This window comes from Vombatus ursinus, unplaced genomic scaffold, assembly GCF_900497805.2.
Source record: "Vombatus ursinus unplaced genomic scaffold, bare-nosed wombat genome assembly UNPS02014830.1, whole genome shotgun sequence".
In the NCBI taxonomy this organism is placed as follows: Eukaryota; Metazoa; Chordata; class Mammalia; order Diprotodontia; family Vombatidae; genus Vombatus; species Vombatus ursinus.
The window spans coordinates 7,548,004-7,573,719 of record NW_020954608.1 but is presented as its reverse complement, the minus strand read 5'-3'; positions in this window follow the sequence as shown (position 1 = coordinate 7,573,719).

Sequence of the window (25,716 nt, the reverse complement as noted above, 5' to 3'; positions counted from 1 at the left end):
TATATAGATATAGTTGAATGGATTGTGCCATAAGTCATACATGAAGAGTTCAGAGAAATGTGGGAAGACTTGAATGAACTGATTTAGAGTAAACGGAAATATAAGTAGGAAAAAAAGAAATATTACACAATGACTACAAAAATGTGAATGAAAAGAATAAAAACCCTGAGCTCAGGTCCAGGATAATGACCAATAATATTTCCAGAGAAACACCTCCCTCCTCTTGGTAAGAAATAGGTAGTATCAATGGTGAATGTTGCTTCTTATGATATATGTGATTACTGAATCAGGTTTTGCCTAATTATTTTCTTTATTATGGGATAGCATTTGGGAGATAGGGAGGAAGTCAGGTTATATCAGAAAAGACTGTGATGTTAAAACAAAGGCATCAGTAAATTTAAATTTAAAAAAGTTGATTCAGTGTAGCTGCATTTTGCTGCTAAAGACTCTTTGGCAAGAATGCGCTTTAGAAATTAAAAACAAAAGTGATCTAATCTTTGCCTTCTTCATTGTATTTAGTGGAGAGATTAAAGCTCTTTAATCAGTAGATATAAAGACATTAGGACTCCTTGTAATTTGTGAAGTTTAAAAAAATAAAATGAAAACAAACAAATAAAGAACAAGAGCATTATATTGAAATTTTCACAGAAATGTTGGATGACTGATCACGGCCTGGGTGTGAGCATTGATTTTTGAAAGTTCCAGCCCTGGGATGTGCTATGAAGCTCAGGAGAGGTTGAGCATGGGCTTGGCAAATGAAACACATTTAAATCTAGCTAAGGGGGTCTCATCACTAGGTTGGCATCAGAATGATGAATATTTTGGCCACAGAAACTTTTTAATTCTTTTTACGTTGCCATCAGTATTTTTTGAAATATTTTTCTGTTTTGTTGTATTTTACTAGAAAAACATTTATTATGCCATTGTCAAATTTTCAAAAATTTTCCCCTTATGTTTTAAATTACATTTTAATCTTTCAAAGTTACCAGAATTCTTTCATGGGGACATGAGAGTGGGAAGTTCATTCCTACACTTTGTTGTTTTCCTCCTAGTTTTGCTCCTATGAGTTTTGCACTACACGGGGCTTCTTAAACTTTTTCCACTCACAACCCTTTCAGTGCTTCTTAAACTGTGGATCATGACCCCATCTGGGTCATTTAATATGGATACATTTAATAAGTGTAGAGAGCCCACATCCCTCATATAATTCTACTCTCTGACTTTCAGAGGTCAATCATAATTCAACCAGGACTCATAGTGAAAAAGATTGGATTGTATGGAGATAGAAGAGAGATAAATATATTTGCTTTCTTTCCTCTTGCTTTTATATCTTGGACTATAAAAGGAAAAGTTCTCCCAACCTGAACTTTTGACTCCTGAGGGTCTTGTAGTTATCTAGGGGTTCCAAGGCACTTGCTTAGTGTGCTTATTAGACAATTTTACCCTTTCTATGTGGTTTACTCTGGATATTTATAAAATGAATTTAATTTAACTAAACTAACTGTTGATAGAAAAATTCTAGGAATCCCTTCATAAAACATTTTTTTTTAGTTCAAGGAAAAATCTGATGATTGTACATTTCAAAAATGGCCATACCTCACAGAAATTTCATTATACAATATAAATGAGTTGTTTGGAATTCGTGAGACAAAAGTTGAACTATATTGAGAGGCTTATTCTGGTTCTAAAATTGGAGAAAGATATTGTTCTGTTAAAGAAGTCTGCAAAATATGCTATGTTCTTTATTAATACCAAAATGTGATCTGTGATGGACCATTGAGTCATTGTTTACAGTTACTGAAATTGTAATTGAATTGGATAATTGAAAATTACATTACTGACACTACTTCCTGGCAACCATCTCTCTTGGGATGTATCATTTATTCATACCAATTAAATAAGCCTCTATGCCACTGCTTTGCAAATCAGTTTTACCAGAAATGATCAAGTAATTCTGATTGTTTTAGTTTTTTTGCTAATGTATTAACAGTCTGTTAAAGTAATTAAAATAGTAGCGTTAATACGCCTGAAAAATTACTAAGGAGGTAGAATGTTTAATATACAATGCATTTTTCAAAAGGTTTTACATGTGGTTTTCCCACACCACATCACAAAGTTATAGATTTAGAGCAGGAGGGAAACTTATCAGTCATTAGTCCAACTCCCTCATTTTATAGATGAGAAAACTGAGGCCCAGAGAGAAGAAGCAACTTGTCCAAAGTAATGTAGACATCAGGAGCACAACTAAGACTTGAACTCTAGACCCTTGCTTCCACATCCATTGCTTTTTATCCTGTTCCATTCTTTTTTTTTTCCACATGCTCCATTATGGAAACATAATAAGTAAACTGGGTTGAATGACAATTTAGGAACATTATTCCATAAGCTCCATGGCTTATGTCACTCTCATATTTAATAAGCATTCATTTCCAGTTTCATCAAATTCTTCTTCAGATCCTCATCTTGGTGCAGATTTGATCTTGAGTTCTTACCATTGGCGTTCAATCTGACATATAATATATACCAAAATAGCAAAACTTAAAGAATAAGCCTGAGACAGATTGCAAATCTATTATCCAAGGGCCAATCTAACTAAATTTGAAGAGGCTCAGCACCATGTCTGAACATTTCAGCCACAGCAAATCTTAAAGAGAACTAGGGATTCAGGCAGGAAAAGTGATTTCCAAATTTGGCAGCAGTGGATCTAAACCTGAAAGACCCTGGTCCCATGGAATGGGAGAAGACTAATGACTAGTTTCTTAGAGAAAGCAAGGGAGAATCATTTAATAGTAGCTCATTTCCCCAATTAATTGACGGCAACATAGCTTTGGTCATGGCAGGAAAGAATACAGCCATGGAAATTTGAATAGTTTATCTACTCCCAGTTCTGCCACTGACTATCATTATGATCTTGGACAAACTATCCATCTGGACTTTAGTTTCCTCAGATGTCAAAATCAAAGGGACAAACTAGAACAACGGTTTCCAAATCTTTTACATTGTGCACATCTATCAGTTAAAAATGTTTTGGATATATCCTAAATATCTATCTACTCTATGCATGTACTTTGAGGGATCTCTACTACAGAGATAATCTAAGGGAGAGAATGGGTATACTGTGGTGTGTGTGCAGAATATTTTCCTGATGGTAACTGCATAGCATAAAGTTATAAATCAGTCAAGAGCTTGCAAAGCAGAGGGAGTGGACAAAATAGGGGAAGGTTGGTGTTGTTATACTGGAGATAAGCTCTGCAATTGGTTATAGCAGAGAGGGTGGGATTCAGTTCATCTTCCTATCCTATAATTGGTAGATCACATACCCTTTGAGGTCAGGCCATGATCATGTAGGGGGCTATAGCCTCTATTTTCAAAATCCTTGAACTAGATGATGATTCAGTTCCCTTTCAATGTTAAATTAAAAAAAACCGTAACATTTACATTTAAGAAAATAATGTAATAAAATGAACACATGATTTGTTATATTATTTTCTCACATGTAAAAACAATTTTTAACATATGCTTTTAAATTTTTTGAGTTCCAGATTTCCTCCCTCCTTCCCCTCCTCACTCCTTGAGAAGTCAAGGAATTTGATATAGATTACATATAAGCACATTATATCATACATCTCAGATATGCCTATGATACCCCTCTGACAGCAGAAAGTGAAGATGAATTAAGAAGTCACTTGATGAGGGTGAAAGAGAGTATAAAAGCTGGCTTAAAGCTTACCATAAAAAAAAACTAAGATCTTGGCAACCGGTCTCACCACTTCCTGGCAAATAGGGAGAGAAGAAATGGAAGCACTGTCAGATTTTATATTGTTGGGTTCAAAGATCACTGCATGCAGTGACTGCAGTCATGAAATTAAAAGACACTTGCTCTTTGGAAGGAAAGCTATGGCAAACCTGGATAGCATTCTAAAAAGCAGAGACATCACCTTGCCAACAAACTTATGTGTAGTCAAAGTTATGGTTTTTCTAGTAGCAGTATATGGCTGTGAGAGTTAGACCTTAAGGAAAGCTGAGCAATAGAGAACTAACACTTTTGAATTGTGGTGCTGGAGAAGACTTTTGTGAGTCTTGGAGAGCAAGGAGATCAAATCAGTCAGTACTTTAAGAAATTAATTCAGGCTATTCACTGGATGGTCAAATACTAAGGCTAAAGCTTAAATACTTTGGCCACATAATGAGAAGACAGGAGTCTTTGGGAAAGACCCTGATGTTGGAAAAGATTGATGGCAGAAGGAAAAAGGGATGGCAGAGAATGAGATGAATAGATAGTGTCATGGAAACAATGAATATAAACTTGGACAGACTTTGAGAGATAGTGAAGGATAGAAGTTCCGTGGGATCAGGAAGAGTTGGACACAACTGAATGATTGAAGAACATTAATATATGTGTAGTCGTACAAAACATTTTCATATTAGCAATGTTGCAAAAGAAAACACAGACAGAAAAAGAAAACCAAGACAATCAAAGAAAGTAAAAAAAAAAAGGATTATTCTATCTGGATTCAGAATTCATTAGTTCTTTCTCTGAAAGTGGATAGCATTTTTCATTTAAGTCCTTTGAATTGTCTTGGATCTTGTATTGCTGAGAATAGCTAAGTCATTCACAAGTTGATCATCACACAATATTCCTGTTACTGTGTATTGTACACTCCTGGTTCTGCTCACTTCAATTCACATCAATTCATATAAGTTTTCCCAGATTTTTCTGAAACTATCCTGCTCATCATTTCTTATAGCACAATAGTATTTCATCACAACCATATGCCTCAACTTGTTAAGCCATTCATCTATTGATGGGTATCCTCTCAATTTCCAGTTCTTTGCCACCCCAAAAAGAGACACTTTCAATATTTTTGTACATAGAGGTCCTTCCTCCCTCCACTTTTTTAAAAAATCTCTTTGAGATATAGACCTAGTAGTGATATTTCTGGGTCAAAGAATATGCACAATTTTATAGTCCTTTGGTTCCACATTTCTCTCCAAAATAGTTGGATCAGTTCACAATTCCACCAAAAGTGCATTAGTGTCCTTATTTTTCCACATCCCCTCCAACATTTGCCTTTTTCTTTTTCTGTCATATTAGCCAATATATTAGGTGTAAGGTAGTACCTCAGAGCTGTTTTAATTCACAATTCTCTAATCAGTAGGGATTTAGAACATTTTTAAAATATATCTATAGATAGTTTTGATTTCTCCTTCTGAAAATTTCCTGTTTATATCCTTTGACAATTTATTAATTGGGGAATGTCATGTATTCTTACAAATTTGACTCAGTTATCTATGTATTTAAGAAATGAAGCTTTTATCAGAGAAACCTGCTAGGAAAATTATGTCCCAGTTTCTTGCTTTCTTTCTAATCTTGGCTGCATTGGATTTTAGTTGTACAAAAACTTTTTAATTATTCATTTTACATCCTGTACATTTCTATCTTATTTGGTCATAAATTCTTTCCTTGTCCATTTTTTGAGAGGCAAAATATTCCATCCTGCCCATATTTGCTTATATCACCATTTATATCTAAATCATATACCCATTTTGACCTTATCTCAGTATAGGGTGTTAAGGCATCAGTCTGTTTCTGACAAAGTATTTTCTACTTTCCCCAGCAAATTTTGTCAAATAATGAGTTCTTGTTTCAAAAGTTTAGATCTTTGGGTTTATCAAAAATAAGATTACTATGGTTATTTACTACTATGTATTGTGTATCTATTCCACTGATCTACCACTTTTTTCTAGCCAGTACAGATAATTTCGATGATTACTACTTTGGAATAGAGTTTGAGATCTGGTACTGCTAAGCCACCTTCCTTCATATTTTTTTAATCGATTCCCATGATATTCTTGACCTTTTGTTCTTCCAGGTGAATTAAAAAATTTTTTTTCTAGCTCTATAAAATGTTTTTTCATAGTTTGATTGGTATGGCACTAAACAAGTAAAATAACATAGGCAGAATTGTCATTTTCATTATATTGGCTCAGCCTACCCTTGAGCAATTAATATTTTCCACTTGTTTATATCTGACTTTGTGTGAAAAATATTTTGTAATTTTGTTCATATATAGTCCCTAGGTTCATCTTGGCAGATATAGACTCCTAAATATTTTAGATTGTTTACAGTTATTTTAAATGGAATTTATTTTTCTATCTCTTTCTTACTTTGCTGGTAATATATAGAAATACTTGTGATTTCTGTGGGTTTATTTTATGTCCTGCAACTTTGATAAGTTGTTAATTATTTCAACTAGTTTTTTAAATTTGTTTCTCTATTATTCTCACATCATCTGCAAAGGGTGATGGTTTTGTTTCCTCATTGCCTATTCTAAATCTTTCAATTTCTTTTTCTTTTCTTATTGCTATAGTTAGCATTTCTAATACAATATAGAATAAAAGTGATGATAATGGGCATGCTTTCTTCATTTCTGATTTTATTGGGAAGGCTTCTAAATCATCCCCATTACTGATAATATTTGCTGATGATTTTAAATAGATACAACTTATCATTTTTAGGAAAGCTCCATTTATTCTTATGCTTTCTAATATTTTAATAGAAATGAGTGTTGTATTTTATTATAGCTTCTTCTACATCTGTTGAGATAATCATATGATTTTGTTGGTTTTATTATTGATATGATCAATTATACTGATAGCTTACATAATACTGAGCCAGTCTTGCATTCTTAGTATAAATCCTGCTTGGTCATAGTATACAATCTTTGTGACATATTGCTGTAATTTCTCAGCTTTATTTAAAATTTTGCATCAATATTCATTAGGGAAATTGGTCTATAGTTCTCTCTCTCTCCTCCTGATTTAGGTATCAGAATCATATTTGTTTCATAAAAGAAATTTGTTAAGATTCCTTCGTTGCCTATTTCTCCAAATGGTTTATAGAATTTAGAAATTTTTTTTCTTTAAGTAGTTAGTAGAATTCACTTGTGAATCCTTTTGGTCCAGGGGGATTTTTCTTAGGGAACTCATTGATGGCTTGTTCAATTTCTTTTTCTAAGATAGGGCTATTTAAATATTCCATTTCCTCTTCTGTTAAGCTGGGCAATTTATATTTTCACAAATATTCATCTATTTCACTTAGATTGTAAATTTACTGGCAAACACTTGGACAAAATAATTCCTAGCAAGTGCTCTAAATTCCCCTTTATTAGTGGGGAATTCACCCTTTTCATTTTTGATACTGGTAATTTGCTTTTCTTCTTTTTTAAAAGAAGTAGAAAATTTGGGAAAAATCTTTCAGAGACAACCTCTTAGGATGTGATTGGGTTGGAATATTGCTATGGTGTAGGAAATGATGCACTGGTTGATTGAGAAAAATATGGAAAGACTTGAACTTATGAAGAAAGATGCTATCTACCTTCAGAGAAACATATGGCAGGTGGAAATAAGCATAGCACAGTCTTACATGTATGAGTATGAATGTATATGTGTATGTTTACTGATGTCTATATATATCTATATGTACACATACACACACACACATATCCACACTTCATTGTTCCCTTCTTTTGTTTTCTTTTTTTATGGCAATTTTTATTTATTTTTTTGTTTTCAACATTTACTTCCACAAGATTTTGAGTTCCAAATTTTCACCCCATCTTGCCCCTTCCCCCACCCCAAGATGGCATGCATTCTGAATACCCCTTCCCCTAGTCTGCCTTCCCTTCTATCTCCCCCCTCTTATCTCCTTCCCCTTCAATTTTCCTGTAGGGCAGGATGGATTTCTGTACCCCATTTCCTATATTTCTTATTTTCCAGTTGTATATGAAAACTTTTTTTTAAACATGTGTTTTTAAAACTTCGGGTTCCAAATTTTCTCCCTTCCTCCCTCCCCACCCACCCTCATTGATAAGGCAAGCAACTAAATATAGGGTATATATGTGCAGTTATGCAAAACACTTCCATAGTAGACATGCTGTGAAGAACTAACTCTATTTCACTTAATCCTATCCCACCCCTCCCATTTATTCTATTCTTTCTTTTGACTCTGACCCTCCTCAGAAGTACTTGCTTCTGATTATCCCCTTTCCCAATCTGCCCTCCTCTCTATCATCCCCCTACTCTCTTGTCCCCTCCCCCCCATTTACCTGTAGGGTAAGACAATTGAGTGTGTATGTTATTCCCTCCTTAAGTCAATTTCTATGAGAATAAGATTCACTCATTTCCTCTCACCTTCCCCCGTTTCCCCTCCACTGTAAAAGCCTTTTCTTCTCTGTTTTTTTATTTGTGAGAGAATTTACCCTATTCTACCTCTCTCTTTCTCCTTTTCCTAGTATAATCCTCTCACCCCTTAATTTTATTCTCCAGATATGACACCTTCATCTTCAACTCACCCTGTGCCCTATCTATCTATCTATCTATCTCTATCTATATATATGTACATATAATTTTTTTTCCCTCCAACTACCCTAATACTGACAAAGGTCTCATCTTTGATATCAATATCAAATATCATCTTTGCTTGCAGGAATGTAAACAGTTCATCTATAATAAGTCTCTTATGATTTTCTCTTTCCTGTTTACCTCTTCATGTTCCACTTGAGTCTTGCATTTGAAAATCAAATTTTCTATTCAGCTCTGGTCTTTTCATCAAGAATGCCTGAAAGTCCTCTATTTCACTGAATGACCATTTTTTCCCCTGCAGGATTATACTCAGTTTTGCTGGGTAGGTGATTCTTGGTTGTAATCCTATCTCCTTTGCCCTCCGGAATATCATATTCCATGCCCTGTGGTCCCTTAATGTAGAAGCAGCTAAATCTTGTGTTATCCTGATTGTGTTTCCACAATACTTGAATTGTTTCTTTCTGGCTGCTTGCAATATTTTCTCCTTGACCTGGGAATTCTGGAATTTGGCTACAATATTCCTAGGAGTTTTCCTTTGGGGATCTCTTTTGGGAGGTGATTGGTGGATTCTTTCAATTTCTATTTTACCCTCTGGTTCTAAAATATCAGGGCAGTTTTACTGGATAATTTCTTGAAAGATGATGTCTAGGCTCTTTTTTTGATCATGGCTTTCAGATAGTCCAATAATTTTTAAATTCTCTCTCCTGGATCGATTTTCCAGGTCAGTTGTTTTTCTAATGAGATATTTCACATTGTTTTCTAACTTTTCATTCTTTTGAATTTGTTTTAAAGTGTCTTGATTTCTCATAAAGTCACTAGCTTCCAATTGCTCTATTCTAATTTTTAAGGAAGTATTTTCTTCTGTAATCTTTTGGACTTCCTTTTCCATTTGGCCAATTTTGTTTTTTAGGGCATTCTTCTCCTCATTGACTTTTTGGACCTCTTTTGCCATTTGGGTTAGGCTATTTTTTAAGGTGTTATTTTCTTCAGTATTTTTTTGGGTCTCAAAGCTGCCCAGCTTTTCTTTACTTCCTTGTTTTTCTTTTGTTCTCTGCTATGTCTTTTTTCTTTATTTTTCCCCTCCAGTCCCCCACCATAAAGAAGGCAACAGAGGGCAGAGCCAAGAATGCAGAGGGAAAGCAGTGACTTGCTGGAGCTCTCCCCCCAAACCCCTCCAAATACCTATAAAAAATGACTCTAAACACATTCAAAAGCAGCAGAACCCACAAAAAGACAGAGTGAAACAAATTTCCAGCCAAAGACAGCCTGGATGGTTGATCGGGAAGGTATATCTCACTGGGCTGGGAGAGGAGCACAGTGCAGCGTGGGCGCGCAAGCCACAGCAACTCTGGAGCAGGCCTCAGAGGGCTGAATCGCAGGCAAGCTGTTGACTTATTTTCATGATTTTCTTGGAAAACTCTCAGTTTTTCCTCTACTTCTCTTACTTGCTTCCCAAAATCCCTTCTGAGCTCTTCCAAGGCCTGGGACTGATTCATATTCTTCTTGGAGGCTTTGGATGTAGGAGCTTTGGCTTCTTTGTCTTTTTATGGTTGTGTATTTTGATCTTCTTTGTCACCAAAGTAAGATAATATAGTATGACTCTTTTTGCACTGCTTACTCATGATCCTGGCCAATTACTTGAGTTTTAAATTCTTTGTTGAGGTAAAAGTCTGCTTCCAACATGGAGAATGTACTGTCCCAAGTTTCAGGGGTTTGTACAGCTGTTTTCAGAGATACTTCTAGGGACCTGAAAATTTTCAGTTCTTCTGAGGTGCTATGATAAGGGGCAAGATGTTTTCTCTCCACTGCCACAAGAAGCTCCACCACACCAGCATTCCTCCTTGCCCCAGGACCGCCCCTCAGAACTGTGACCTAGATCCAAGCACTGGTAAAGCAAGAGATTCCTGCCTCAGCACTGGCAAAGAGATTCCTGCAATCCCCCTCTGATCAGCCACTTGATTCCCCCTCAGTCTGTGAGCCTGAAGCTCAGGGAACAGCCGAGGCCCTTGGAGGTGGCTGAGACCTAGTTCCTTTTCTCACCACAGTCACAGACTTTTCCCACTGACTTTCCAAGTTGTCTTTGTCATTCAAGGGTTGAGAAGGCTGGAAACTGCCACAGCTGCCTGTGATTCAGCCCTCTGAGGCCTGCTCCAGGGTTGCTGTGGCTTGTGCGCCCAAGCTGCACTGTGCTCCTCTCCCAGCCCAGTGAGATGTACCTTCCCGATCAACCATCCAGGCTGTCTTTGGCTGGAAATTTGTTTCACTCTGTCTTTTTGTGGGTTCTGCTGCTTTTGAATATGTTTAGAGCCATTTTTTATAGGTATTTGGAGGGGTTTGGGGGGAGAGCTCCAGCAAGTCACTGCTTTCCCTCTGCCATCTTGGCTCTGCCCTCTGTTGCCTTCTTTATGGTGGGGGACTGGAGGGGAAAAATAAAGCAAAAAAGACACAGCAGAGAACAAAAGAAAAACAAGGAAGTAAAGAAAAGCTGGGCAGCTTTGAAAACCATGTGTAGTATTTATTACGTAGACTTTCTTCAAGTGGAAATTTGTTATTTTATATTGAACCCTCTCATGATCTGCTATGTACATGACTTTTTTTTTCCTTTTCTCATTTTGTATTTACATTTAAAATAAATTTAAAAAAAATTACCAAATAAAGAAACAACCAAATTAGCAATGGTTTATTTATTTTATTTTTTTTTATGAAACCAGTTTTTAGTTTTATTTATTAGTTCAATAATTTTCTTATATTCAATTTTATTAATTTGTTCTTTGATTGTTAGGTTTTTGATATTGATGTTTAATTGAGGATATTTACTTTGTTCTTTTCCCAGTTTTTCTTTTTTTTTATAGTTGCATGCCCAATTCATTTTTTCTATTTTATTATAATAAGGATTTAGAGATATAAATTTCCCCCGAAGTACTGTTTTTGACTGTATCCCATAAATTTTGGTATGTTATCTTATTGTTTTCATTCTCTTTAATGAAATTATTGATTGTTTCTATGATTTGTTCTTTCATACACTCATTCTTTAGAATTAGATTATTTAGTTTCCAATTAATTTTTAATTCATGTTTCCACAGCCCTTTTTTGAATCTTATTTTTATTGCATTATTTTCTAAAGAATTCATTTAATATTTCTGCTTTTCTACATTTGGTTGTGAGGTTTCTGTGCCCTTATACATGGTCAATTTTTGTGATGATGCCATGCACAGCTGAAAAACAGTATGCTCCTTTCTATTTCCGTTCAATTTTCTCCAGAGGTATATCATATCTAACTTTTCTAAAATTGTATTCATCTCCTTAACTTCTTTCTTGTTTATTTGTTGGTTAGATGCATCTGTTTTTGAGGGGAAAGTTGAGGTCCCCTGCTACTATAGTTTTACTGTCTATTTCCTTCTATAACTCATTTAACTTTTTCTTTAAGAATTTAGTTGCTGTGCCATCTGGTGCATGTATGTTTAGTATTGATATCACTTTATTGTCTATGGTAGCTTTTAGCAAAGTGCAATTTCCTTGCTTATCTCTCTTAGTTCTATTTTTGCTTTTGCTTTGTCTGATATTGTGATTACTACCCCTGTTGTTGTTTTACTTCAACTGAAGCATAATAGATTCTGCTCCATCTCCTTAGTTTTACTCTGTGTATCTCTCTGTTTAAAGTATGTTTTTTTTTTTTTTGTAAACAACCTATTGTCAGATTCTGGTTTTTTTATCTGTTCTGCTATCTGCTTCCATTTTATGAGTGAGTTAATCCCATTCATATTCAAAGTCATGACTACTAACTATATTTCCATTTATTCTATTTCCTACCTGTTTATCCTTCTTTCTCTCTCTTTTTACCTTATCCCACCTCAAAAGATTGTTTTACTTCTGACCCCTGACTCTCATAATCCACCCCCTCTTCTGTCAGTCTCTTATATTCTCTCTTATCCCATTTCCCTCCTTCTTCCTTGTAGGGTAAGAAAGATTTCTATACCCAACTGAGTGTTTGTATTATTCTCTCTTTAAGCCAATTCCAATGAGAAAAAGGTTCAGGCATTTCTTCCACTGTAAAGGCTATTCCTTTCATGCCTCTTTTATGTGAGATTACTTATGCCTTTTTTCCTTTCCCTCTACTTCTACCTTCTTCTCTGAGTGCATCCCTTTTTTTAACCCTTAATTTTATGTTTTTGAAATTATCCCATATAGTCAACTCACTCTTATGTTTGTGTCTTAATCTTTACTGTCTTGATAGAAACTTTCTGTGGTGAGGTTGATTTTTTTTTTTTTTGGTTGCTCATTTTTGTAGCCTATTTCTTGACTTTTATCTTTATGTTAAAGTTGGGCTCTGCTCCCAGGGTGGAGGGGGCACTGTACTAAGCTTCAGGTTTTTTGTGCTGCTGTTTTCAGAGTTAGTTTTGGGGGTCTTAAAGTTTTCTGTCTTTCCAAGATACTGTGATTTAAGGAGAGGAGTGGTCACTGTTCTCCTTGGCTGTCTTCTGGTCTGTGAATGACCATAAGCACTCTTCTCTATCCTGAAACTATGACCAGGACTCCTGATCACCTGTTACCACTCTTCTTTGTTCTTGGACTGTTACCAGGAACTATGTATGGACAATGCAATAGGGTCCTGCTCCTAGTGCCAGCAAAGGTTTCCCTGTAATCTTCTAACCACTTGTCTGACCCCCTTAGCATCTATGGACTGAAAGCTCCTAGAACTGCTACTGCTCTTGCAGATACCTTCAAGGCCTGCTACTGGCTGCTTTGGGGTGGCCTGCACTTAATCTATACTTTGGCTGTGATCACCACCCTGGTGAAACAGACCTTTCCTGTCAACCTCCTACATTGTCTTGGGCTGGAAAATTGTTTCAACCCAGCCTTTTTTTCCCTTCTATTTCAGGATTTGATTTCAGGCATTATTTTAGAATTATTTGAAGGGGAATTTGGGAGAGTTCAATTGAATTCTTACCTTCATTCTGTTATTTTGGCTCTGCCTCTTGGACATATCATTTTACACCTGAGGGCCTTAGTTTCTTTATTTGTAAAATAAAAGAATTAAACTTGATGTCTTTGGTAGTTTTCTTCCAGCACTAAATTTATGATTCTGTGATACTAAATAAAATATTTTCAGTTTTTATAAGTGAAAATACTCTGTGACTTAACATCTTGCCTCCCTAGAAGGACTTCTGATTAGGGAGAAAATCTGGTAGTTTCCTGAATCATTGTATTTTGCTACTGAGAGATTGAAACATAAATGAAAACTCTAATTTGATGCTTTTCTGTGTGTCAAGATCCCTTACATGGGTTATTGAAAATTCTTAGCTGTGTGGAGGGAAAATCCAGCTGAGAGAGCAATAAACTGTTTAAAAATGTAAGTGCTTTCTAAAATCATTGTATCCCCAAATATTAGAAGCACTGAAGATCAACCTATAAATTAATGCAGTCATATGAATGAAGAATCTAAATCTGAGCAAGGCTATAGCTAATTTGTAAACAAGTAATTATTAAAAATATTAAATGACAAAAGAAATATGGCATGTCATGATTTAAAGCAGAGGGGGACTGACATAAAGATGAATTTAAAGGCTATATTCATTTAAGCTAAAAGTATCTCTCTACAAAAAAATAATAATCATAGAGCCTTGGTATAAATGAGATAATAAATCCTATTTTTGTGTTATTGATGGTTATTAGAAAATTTATTCAATAATGCAGATTAATTATATACTTAGGTCTGGTCTAGATCTTATGGTATAGTGGCCATGTTACTGTATTAATCACCTGCCAAGGTTTGGAGAATATGATTTCCAATGTTTAATTACCAGGTACTAGCACAATCGATTTTTTATTTAACCACTTCACTGCTGTACAGTATGCAATCAAGAAAAGAAATATTACACAGAAATATTGTGCTGCCAGATACCATACCTGCCTGAAGATCAGCCTCATTCTAGTATTTTAATTATATTTTCATAGAATCGGTAGCTTAGACCACCTACTATTATACTCCAATAATTCAAGGAGCCATGATTTTACGCATTTGTAGACTCTTTCTACTAATGCAGGACATGATCCCTCCATTCCTTAATAGATGATCTACAGGAGTTTTTGTGACCTTAAATATTCATGATTTGCTGACCACCCATTTGGTAAGGATCCTCTCTGATCATAGGTTGTTCCTTGGACTGCAGAGACACAATTTGGTACCAGGCCTTTCCTAGTTTGGTAGAATCTTCCAAAGACTGTGTTCCACTATCCTTGCCTTCAAGAACCCAGTGTTACATATGCATAAGTATAAATATGTGTGTATATCTATATCCTTCTGTCTATCTATCTATGTTTTATTTTTTTATCTTCCCACTAGATAATAAGCTCTATGAGGGTATGGATTGTGATTTACATAAATCAGGCCTGCACAACCTGTGGCCTGCTGGCCACTTACAGCCCTCAGGCTGCTTGCAACATACCAAAGGATTTCAGGCAGCCCAAGAGAAATGTAGAGGAAAACATCCTTTGTATTTAAAGGAAATCCTTTGGCAACTGGCCTATGGGCTGTAAGTAGCCAGCGGCCTGATATAAACTTTATTATCTTCCCCACACCTTTACAATACATAGCACAAGGATCTTAAGATTTATTACTTATACCCACTATAGATTTAATGCTGTTCAATCAAAGTTGCATTTTAAAGTAATGAAAGCATTCTTTCAGTGAATATATTTCATGACACCGTCGCTTTCTTTTGGGGATGGTATCACTCCTGATTGACTTTCTATGCGTTGTTGAGTTTGGTGTTCCCAATATTCAGGTAGAGTGTTAGAGCTTGATTTAGTAATAAACATAGATGTATAAGGATCCATGGGCCTCTGCATTTTGTAAATACTGCTTGATTTATCAAGGGTCAGTTTAGCTGAATTGGCTAAAATGCCATGTTAATGAAGTTGTGTTTGGATTCTGTTCTCACAAATGCAAATTAACTTTTTCTGCTCTTGGCCACAGATGGTACCCTTAATTCTGGTGAGCACGCTCACAAATTAATGTCATTAGTTATAAGGGGAAGCAGGCAGAAAGTATGGAGGAATCAATTCAAATATATCAAGCTACCGGGGAAAGAAATGACTGAAAGGACAAATAGGCAGTTTGTCAGTAGTTTTACATTTGGTAGGCCAGAGATAATATGTACTTCTTCCTTTCTTTCATTTTTTTCTGGAGTGGAGTTTGACAGGAAAAAAACGTGTCATATTGTATTCTTTGCACCTCACCACCAGCTGTCACCAGCTTCATCCCTCTGCCTCTGTGGGCCCTTTGTTTCATTGGTGAGTTACTTTCAGGACCTCCATGTTGGGGTAGGACAGAGACCAGCCATCATTAGGTTTTCATTCTTCACCACCATGTACAAGTGTGAGTACCAAATTTACACCCCTCCACAATCTCTGCTTTTCAGCACTCCTTTTAATGTGTTGTCTTCTCCCATTGGAATATAAGCTTTCACGGGAAAGGGCTATCTTTCTTTTTGCTTGTGTTTATATTCTCAGAGCTTAGCACTGTATCTGGCACATACAAATAATAAATGCTTCTTGACTTACATAGTCTTTCAGATGAGGTTTCTGTTTCCCTTGGTTTTGCTTAAGAGTCTTTCTTTGTTAAGGCAAAGTTACTTTGTGTGTGTGTGTGTGTGTGTGTGTGTGTGTGTGTGTGTGTGTAAAGAGATAGATAGAGATAGAAAGAGAAATAGAGAGATCCATAAATGCTTATTACATAAAAGCAAAAGTCATTGAAACTCTAATAATAATAAGACAATTTAAAAAGGTAACATTAAATGACTTCTTAAAGCCAATGAGGGCAGGTAGTGAGTGTATTTAAATTTGTTCATCTTTCTAGTAGCCATTTGATCATGAGCAAACCATTTACACTCTTAGACCTTAATCTCTTCACATTTAAAATGTTGGTAATAATGAGGTATTTATTAAACACTTAATATGTCCTAGGTACCATGACAAGCTCTGGGGACATAAATGTAAGCAAGCATTTTTGCTCTTGAAGAGCTTGTATTCTAAAAGAGAAAAAGAACATATAAAAGAAACATATAAACATATAAAACATATAAAAGAAAACTGTAAAGGAGTTAGCAATGCTTGTGGCAGCATAGTGTGGAGACAACTGGAAAGTTAGGTACATGGAGGATAGTTTGGGGCAACGTGAAGTGAAATTTCACCAATGGAAGTTGAGCAGCCTGGGGCAGAATACAAAGTTTCAGTGGGAGGGGGATGTAGATGATGATTAGAGTCTAAGAGGCATATAGAATGTCAGGGAAATGGAATGGAAGTCCTGATTCAAGGCAGAAGTTCAGCAGAGTGTAGAATCTCTGAGTAAGAGACCCAGATTAGAAGACATCATTTTCTATTGGCATCCATAGCAGTTCCTGAGAACACTAGTGGCTGATGGCAATGTTTGCATTGTGAACCTAGAGATACACCAAGGAGTACACTAGACATACCAAGGAAAGGCAGCGTTATGGTCGTATAAGAGCATTATAACATGGAGCCTAGTGAAAGTTACACCAAGAACTTCATGAAGATTCCATGATGGGTGAAAAGGACAACCAGTAAAGGGCAACCTGTGAGTTACTCCTAGGAGTGCCACATGTACTATCTAAGCTTGGGTCCACTTTACCTATTTGTATAATTGTGGGAGAGTCTAAGACTAATGGGGGGTAGTGGAGATTGTTGTAACAATTGTCCTTACTCTACCACCCTAGTAAACATCCCATACTAAAATCTAATCAAGACTGTGAGTGGTAATCAATGGAGAAGATTATGTGTGGGGGCTCATGAACAACAGCATAAGAAAATTCTTAGCCCCTTGTATTTATTCCTACAACCTTGAGGGGAGCAGTAGTCAGTAATCTTCTGGGAATTCAACTGACCAGTACTAGTTGGAGTTGAGAGAGTAAGCCCAAGAAAAGGTGTTACACTATAGAGACTTTGGCTAGAATAATTTTGGGGATCTTTGCATTGTAAGGAACTACTGGAAATATTCTCCATCTGGGATATTGTAAAGAGATACCTTAGTTTCAGGGATATGTTAGAGAATGAATAACATTTTTTCTTTCATTTATTTTGACTCACTATTCCAATTTTCCAGTGTATTTCTTTTTACAAATCAGGCCAGTTCATTTGAGATAACCTTTTTTAAAAGTGATTAAATGCATAAATACTCTTTCACAAGTACTGAGGCTGATATGAGAAATATGGATTTTTGCATGTCTGAAATACTGGTGCTATACCTTACTTATGGTATATAGTAATAGCATATAAATATTTTATTTTTTCTTTGATTTTAGACTGTTCTAGACTGTTTGCCTAATTTGTGTCATAAGTCCAGATACCTCATCTGAGATTCTTATGGACTTTAGGCACATGTTATAAGATTTACCTTTTTGAAACCCTGAGAAATTTACTATCAGTGCTTAATACATTATTTGGGAGCTTTTCTCTTTGGGACTTTTCTGAGTATGTATTTTTTTTAAAGTTAGACTCTTTGTCCTAATGAAGGATGTTTCAATCTCCAGTTAGATTCTCTATATGCCTTAAAGATCCCTGGAGAACTTTGAGAAACCCAGTGCTTCAAGGACCCAGAGGAATATCCCAAAATTAAAATTTGGCCTTTGTTTATGAGTCCAAAGCACAGAGGTCCCTTAGTGGGAAAGGAAGAGGATGAATGCTCCTATCTCCCAACTTGGACCAAATGCTAGTTGATTGTAGTACTTGGTATTCAATTGAGTTCAAAATAGAGGGGCCCATTAATGGGAGAAATTGAGGGTAAGGACCCCAACTCCCATGCTGCCAGAAGATCATTGTTGCTACACAACCACCAAGACAATTTTGTTTGGTTTCTCACTTGAAATGAGACTTCCATTCAACTCCAGGAATTTATTCTATATGTGGAGAGGCCCCCATGCTCTGGGAGCTTGATAGGGATCATGCTTTCTCTTTTAGGTGCGAGGTTCAATTGTCTAATCCTTTTTCTTTTTTTTCAAATTGTTTTTGGCTTGGTGGAGGCTTTTGCAAACACCAAGACGTGAATCAACATATGGGAATTTAGTAAAATCATATTTGTTTGTTGAATTGTATCACTATATAAATGTAACTCCAGACCAGCCAAATATGGTAGAATTGCATTCTTATGAAAAAATGTTAATTTTCCAGTAGTTTATGAACTATGCCACATAGACTCTTTAGTACAAGGCACTGTACAACGCTTGAACCCTTCCTAAGTTACCATAGAGCAATCTAGGATTTGGGACTATGAACTTCCACAAAAGCACTCCAGTCAATTTGCTAGAGACAGGAAATATTTACCTGTGGGAACAGTAAAGGTAGAAGTTCATCCAGTGCAACATTCAATCAAAGGTACAAACTCAACAGGAGCTGAATTTTAATCAGTTTGGGAGAGGGGTGAAGTATTTTGATTATTGATTCAAATTAGATAGAAATGCCTTAGAATATGTGGAAAGAATCAGACATACCTCTGGGCCTATAGATAATGGAGCACAGGTCAGGTAGTAAGCTAGTATTCAAATGTAAGTCCTCTGACTCCATGTCCAGTGTACTTTTCATCCCACTACAATCTTTTCCTCATTTCCAAGTCCAGTACTTTATAGACTATGCCAATAATAAATGAATTTAAGAAAAACCTTTTATTTTTCAGGGTTTAAAAAATCCATGAAGTAATTTTCTATAAAATAAAATATGATAGCAAAGCAATGGTGTCTAATAAAATGGTCAATTTTGGCCTTTGGAAGTGTGGCTATCCTGAAGTCTCTGTTTTCCAATTGCCTTCTAAAGAAGGGTGATCAATTAAAGCTATCTATTGTCATATGAAAAATGCTCTAAATCACTGTTGATTAGAGAAATGCAAGTCAAAACGACTCTGAGGTACTACATCACTCCTATCAGATTAACTAACATGACAAAACAAGAAAATGATAAATGTTGGAGAAGATGTGGGAAAATTGGAACACTAATGCATTGTTGGTGGAGTTGTGACCTGATCCAACCATTTCGGGGAGCAATTTGCAACTATGCCCAAGGAGGTATAAAATTGTGCATACCCTTTGACCCAGCAATACCACTTCTAGGTCTGTATCCCAGACAGATCATAAAAACAGGAAAAGGACCCACATGTACAAAAATATTTATAACAGCTCTTTTCTTTTTTTGTGGTGGCAAAGAATTGGAAATTGAGGGAATGCCCATCAATTGGGGAATGGCTGAATAAGTTGTGTTATATGAATGTAATGGAAAACTATTGTGCTATAAGAAATGATGAGCAGGTAGACTTCAGAAAAACATGGAAAGACTAATATAAACTAATGCTGAGTGAAATGAGCAGAACCAGGAGAACATTGTACACAGTAACAGCCATGTTGTGAGATGACTGACTTTGATAGACTTCGCTCTTTTCAGCAATGCAAGGATCTAAAACAATTCCAAAAGACTCATGATGGAAAATGCTATTCACATCCAGAAAAAAGTAGAGTCTGAATACAGATGGAAGCATACTATTTGCTCTCCTTTTGCTGTTTTGTTTTATTTATTCCTTCTCATGATTCCTCCCATGAGCTCTAATTCCTCATGACTAATGTGAAAATATGCTTAATATGAATGTATAAGTAGAGCCTATATCAGATTGTACACTGTCTTGGGCAGGGGGGAGGAGAGGGAGGGAGAGAAGATTTAAAACTCATAATCTTATGGAAGTGAATGTTAAAAACTGAAAATAAATAAATTATTTAAAATTAAAAAAATTAAAAAAAAGAAGGGTGATAGATTAGATTTTCCCTGAAGAATCCTACTGTTCCTGTAGAAATTAGCCCTTTGGTAAGTTGTATCCTTCATGAAAGCAGTTATTCTCTGTCCTAAGAATAGAGGCAACTGGGTTGTGTTATAGATAGCTGGAGTCAGGAAGACCTGAGTTCAAATCTGGTCATAGACACTTGTTAGTTGTCTGACCCTCATCTGTTAAATAAGATGGAAAAAGAAATGGCAAATCATTCCAGTATCTTTGTCGAGAACACCTCAAATGGGGTCATGAAGACTCTGATAGGACTAAAAGGACTGAACACCAAGATTAGAGTATTTGTCAGGCTAATAGACTCACAATTCCCTAAAGCCTATGTGTAGGGCTAGGACAAGGCATTTGTTAGCTCTAAGCAAAGTACCCCATTAGTGTTCCTGGAGGATTAGGTTCTTCACTGGAGCACATGCTATTTGACTTAACAAAAGCCATATACCTACTCTCAATAGACTGAAAAATTTTCTGGGATTAGAAATAAGTTCATGTGTAAATTTGTCCCTTATAAATTTCATCCTTAATCTATTTGGGGGCTATTTCACTTGCTGTAGGGCCTAGTACTATATAACACTTACACAGTGCCAGAAATTTAATACTAATAATCATTTCATAGTTGTTTCCTTTCTGAGAACTTTCAAAAAGATCTCTTCTATGATGGGTGTCATTATTCTTTGTGAACCAGTAGGGGCCTGACTCTTCAGTAAAGAGACATAATGCTGGTGCCAGTGATTCCTCTCCCTTTTAGCTATTATTGTTCAGATACCCTGAAAAGCAGAAAATGAAAACAGCTATACCTTATCGTCTCTCGTGTGTTAATTTTCGCACAATAACAATATTACTATGGATGCCTAACAACTTATAATTGAATTATATAATATTCAGTGGCAGTGTTGTGCCACAAGTCAGTCTCCTATGGGAGACAACATAAAAGCAAATTTCATTAGACTCTTGTATTACAATTTCTTCATCTGTATTGGTTACAAGATGGTCTTGCTCTTAGGGATGCATAGAATACGGACAGGCATACAAATCCCCTGGGAAAATACTTCCTGAGGGGTAAGAAAAGGGCCCATGAGAATGTGCTCCCATGGTGTACTGAAATGCCTGGCTCAAAATTTATGAATACTAAATGAAAAAGCATTTATTAAACACCTATTATGTGCCAAGAACTATGATAAAAGCTTGAGATACAATTGTGCTATAAGAAATGATGACCAGGCAGACTTCAGAAAAACCTGGAAAGACTTACATGAACTGATGCTGATGAACTGACCTTCGGTAAGTTATATCCTTCATGAAAGCAGTTATTCTCTGTCCTTAGAACAGAGGCAGCTAGGTGGTGCAATGGATAGTGAGCAATGGTTGTCCCTGCTCTCAAGGAGCTTACATTTTAACTGAGAATATAAGATATTCATAGAAATCTCTTCATCCTAGAAGCTTACTCTACACTTGGATTATTTCTCACATTGGAAATACCAACCACCTCTGCATCCTCCCAGAACCTCCATTTTAAGAGGGAAGCCTAGGTCAATCACAAGTTCCTTTCTCTCCAGATAGCACTCTTGGTTCCACAAAATTTCTTGCTGATGCTCCAGCGCCTGGATAACCTAATTTCTCCTCTCTCTCTCCACCTTTTCAACTCCCTTTGATGTGTTAGTCTTTCCACATCAGAATTTAAGCTCCTTTCTTTTTGTTTAGAATTATTTTCCCAGTGATTAGCATAGGGCCTGGATCTTGGTAAGTCAGATGGAGCGGCTCAGTCATCCTTAGGGTGAAGCAGCAAAGGAAATGATAATGTATCTTCTTTTATGTAAAACAATAAAAACCGTATCCATTTCTGATGCTGAACCATATGACAGTGCCAAGGACTTTGATAGGGAGAACATTATTTTACTGTACTCAACAGCTGTGGCTGCTGAGAGGGAGGGGTCTGAAGCATCTGCAGAGGAAATTGCCAGGCTGAATCTCAGTGCATCTCCCCTGGATGACAACTGAGGGGGCCAGGCTGTTAGTAGGATCGGTAGGCTGGGGCTGGGGAGTGGGGGATGCTAATAGTCCTAAAACACTTAAGGAGGCAGTGGTTAGCTGGCTTAAAAAAAAGTTTCATTGATGTGTTTTGTTTTTACATTAGAAAAATTTATGATTCACTCCCACTTTGGGAAAATTCTGCCTCTTGTAACAAAGTAAAACTAGTAATACAGTCATCTCATCTGAAAGTACATGCAACATTTAATATCTGCAGTGCCCCCCACTTTTAAAAAAATTGAGAGAAATCTATCTTCTCTCTCTTTTATCCCCTTCCTCTACCCCACTGGGGAAAAAAGTAAAGTTTAATGTAACAAATGTACATAGTCAAAACAAATTCCTCAATGAATACACACATATACACATATGTACATGCATTTCTGCACCCTCAATCCATCACCTTTCATAATGGAGGGCATGTTTCATCATAATCTTTTGGAATCATGAATGGGCATTGGATAGTTAGAGCTTTCAAAGATTTTTGCTTTTACAGTGTTCTATAAATTATTTTGATTCTGCTTTTTTTTCTTTATCAGTTAATAAAAGTCCTTAAAAGAGTTCATTTCTATAATATTAATATTATAGTATAATTTATCCTGTTTCTGCTTACTTTACTTCTGCACAAGGGCCCATATCTTGGATGATAGCTGAGGGGTGGTGTGTGTGTGTGTGTCTGGGTGTCTGTGTGTCTGTGTGTTTAGGGCTGGAAGCAGAACTCTGAGGGGTACTGCAGTGCCTGGGGCTACTAGGTCCTAGGTCCTTGACCATCAAGTCCTATCTACTATGATAAGAGGAGAAATGGGGATCAAAGTGGTGGTAGTTTGACCTGCCTGGCACATGCTGTCTCCTTTATGACAGCTAAGCTACCTTGCGGATATCGGTAGGTTGGCAGATGCTATTATTTTTGGGAGCAGAGGGAACCTTCTTCACATTATTTCCTGGGTTGTGCCTGCATCATGTAAGCATGCCTGGTGGTATGAATGTATTGCTATCCTGGAGCTTGTCAGTATACCTGCTCATAGGTGGCAATTAGTTAGTTGGTGTTGTTGGCTATTAATTTTCATTGGTGGAAGTTACCCAGAGTATGTTCCTACTCAGACTCCCTTCACACCTTTCAATGTATGCCTTGAACCAAAAACCTAAACAGTGCTTGTGTGTATGCATATATGTATGTATATACTGTATATATACCTGCAAATATACACATATACATACATGTGTATAGCTATATCTATCTATCATATGTACATAATCCTGCAATACCTAGACCTCCTCTCCCAGGAGTTAACCTCCAAGTATCCTTTTAACTGGTCTTTCTCTCAACATTCTATTTATTTCCAAGCAGAACATCCTTTAGGATTTCTCTTTTCCTCTCTTATAATCTACTTCAGGTCAATTGTGTTGTCTCTCTCTGGCAGACTCATAGGCAAGCAGCTTTCCTAAGTCAGACTCCTGATGTGGCCCAGCACGGACAAACACTAGAGGTAAAATAGGCATTGTTGTGAATGGGGCAGATAGATCCAGTATTATCTGTCACTTCCTTAATATATATGCAAGCATAAGTATATGAAGCTGCTACCATTCGTGTTGATTTGGCTAACTTCTTTTCATTGTTTTTCAATAATGTTCAGTGAGAACCGTATAACAAAAGCCACTTTACATAAATATTGTGGAGTGTTTGTCAAAGTAAATTTGTTTGTGAGAAAGGTTCCAACATCCGTGCGTGAAAAGGATTTCAGTGTTTTATAATCCAACACAGCTAGCTCTTTTTATAACAACAAACTGTCAAAAATAAATCTCTCACTTCTATTATCTTGCTGTAGCTGAGAGTGAAGGCAAGATAGTGAGAAACAGGAGCTGTAGAAGTGAAACATTTCCTTTTGCTGAAAGATCACTTCAGGAAGCAGTATGCATTGATTGAAGTATATCTGATAGTTATGTGGCTTTGGCACTTAGTAGGTACCTATGGTGAGAGTCTCAGGGCTCTGGAAAGGATCCAACCAGGATAAGTAGTGGTCTTCATCCATTATTATTATTTCCTGTTAATTTGGGCAGGGAAGAATGACAGCTAGAGTTATTTAAGCCCAGGCTTCATGTGAATATCTTAGGTACACACAATGAGTATATACATAATTCATCCTTGCTTAGTTTTGACACTGGAGAAATCTAAGTAGGTAAGATAAAAAGGCAGTCATTGTCCCAGAAGGAACCGCTAGACCTAGGAAGGCCCCACAGAGGACTTGGTAGTGTTTCAGCTATTGAATAGAATCCTTTGAAGACTGACTCAAAAAGTGATGTAATCATTAAAACCAGTCTGCTCTCTCAGAAATGCTTGGATTTAGTGGGGAATGTTTGGGCTTAGGTTAAAACCACTCATTTCATTTAACTACTTCATCTATCCCTACCAGGCAATGTATATACAGGAATTTAAAGGCAGAGTTAATGTAACATTTTCAAATATAGTTTCTCCCAATCAGAAAATGATAAAACTGAGCTCTTCAGATTAGCGTTCTACCACTGCATATTACGTACTAAGAGTAGTATTCACATGTACCAGTCACCCTTATATGGTGGCATTTTGGAAAGATTTTCCTTCTCTCCTTTCCATAATAGTCTTATGCTTTTAAAATATTATTTTCCTTTTTTGAGGGTAAAGTTTTGAGACCATTAATGTATGTGAATGGAAATAAGTATAAGCTCTTCTATAAACTGATCCCCTGTTTTCCCTTGAGATAAAGCATTCTAATGTGCTTGCATCTGAAAAAAAAATAGCATATTCAAATAATCACCATTGAATTGTGACTCAGGTTTTAATCCTGGTACATTTTTATAAAAACAAAACAAAACAAAACAAAACTTGTTCAGTTGGTGAAGAGAATGATTACTCAGTGACGTGTTCCTGCAAGAGGATGGAATTTGCAAGACCTTGAGAGAGGAAACATCTCCTTGCTTCTTGTTATGAGAAAGGAGACATGTACTTCCAGATTCTTCTCAGAGAGAGATCCCTAGAAAGAGAAAAAAAAAAGACTTTTCAGAAGCCAGCATTCCAATATGTCCCTGGCTTTCAGCTTCCTTTTCTAGAGACTTGGGGGAATTTCCCCTGAAGTGAGATAAAGGGGGGAGGAGCCAAGATGGCAGAGTAAAAGCAGTGACTTGCTTGAGCTCTACCCCAAACCCCTCCACATACCTGTAAAAAATGACTCTAAACAAGTTCTAAAGCAGCAGAACCCACAAAAGGACAGAGTGAAACATTTATAGCCCAAGATAGCCTGGATGGTTGATCAGAAACATATATCGTGTGGGGTGGAGAGAGGAGCTTTCAGTTCAGCCTGAGTGTGCAGACAAAACAGGCCTCAGTGAACCTGGAGCAGGCCTCAGAGGACTGAATCACGGGCAGCTGTGATGGTTTCCAGGCTTCTCAACCCATAACAACTTAGAAGGTCAGTGAGAAAAGTCTGTGACTGTGATGAGAAAGACGCTCTGTACCAGAATCA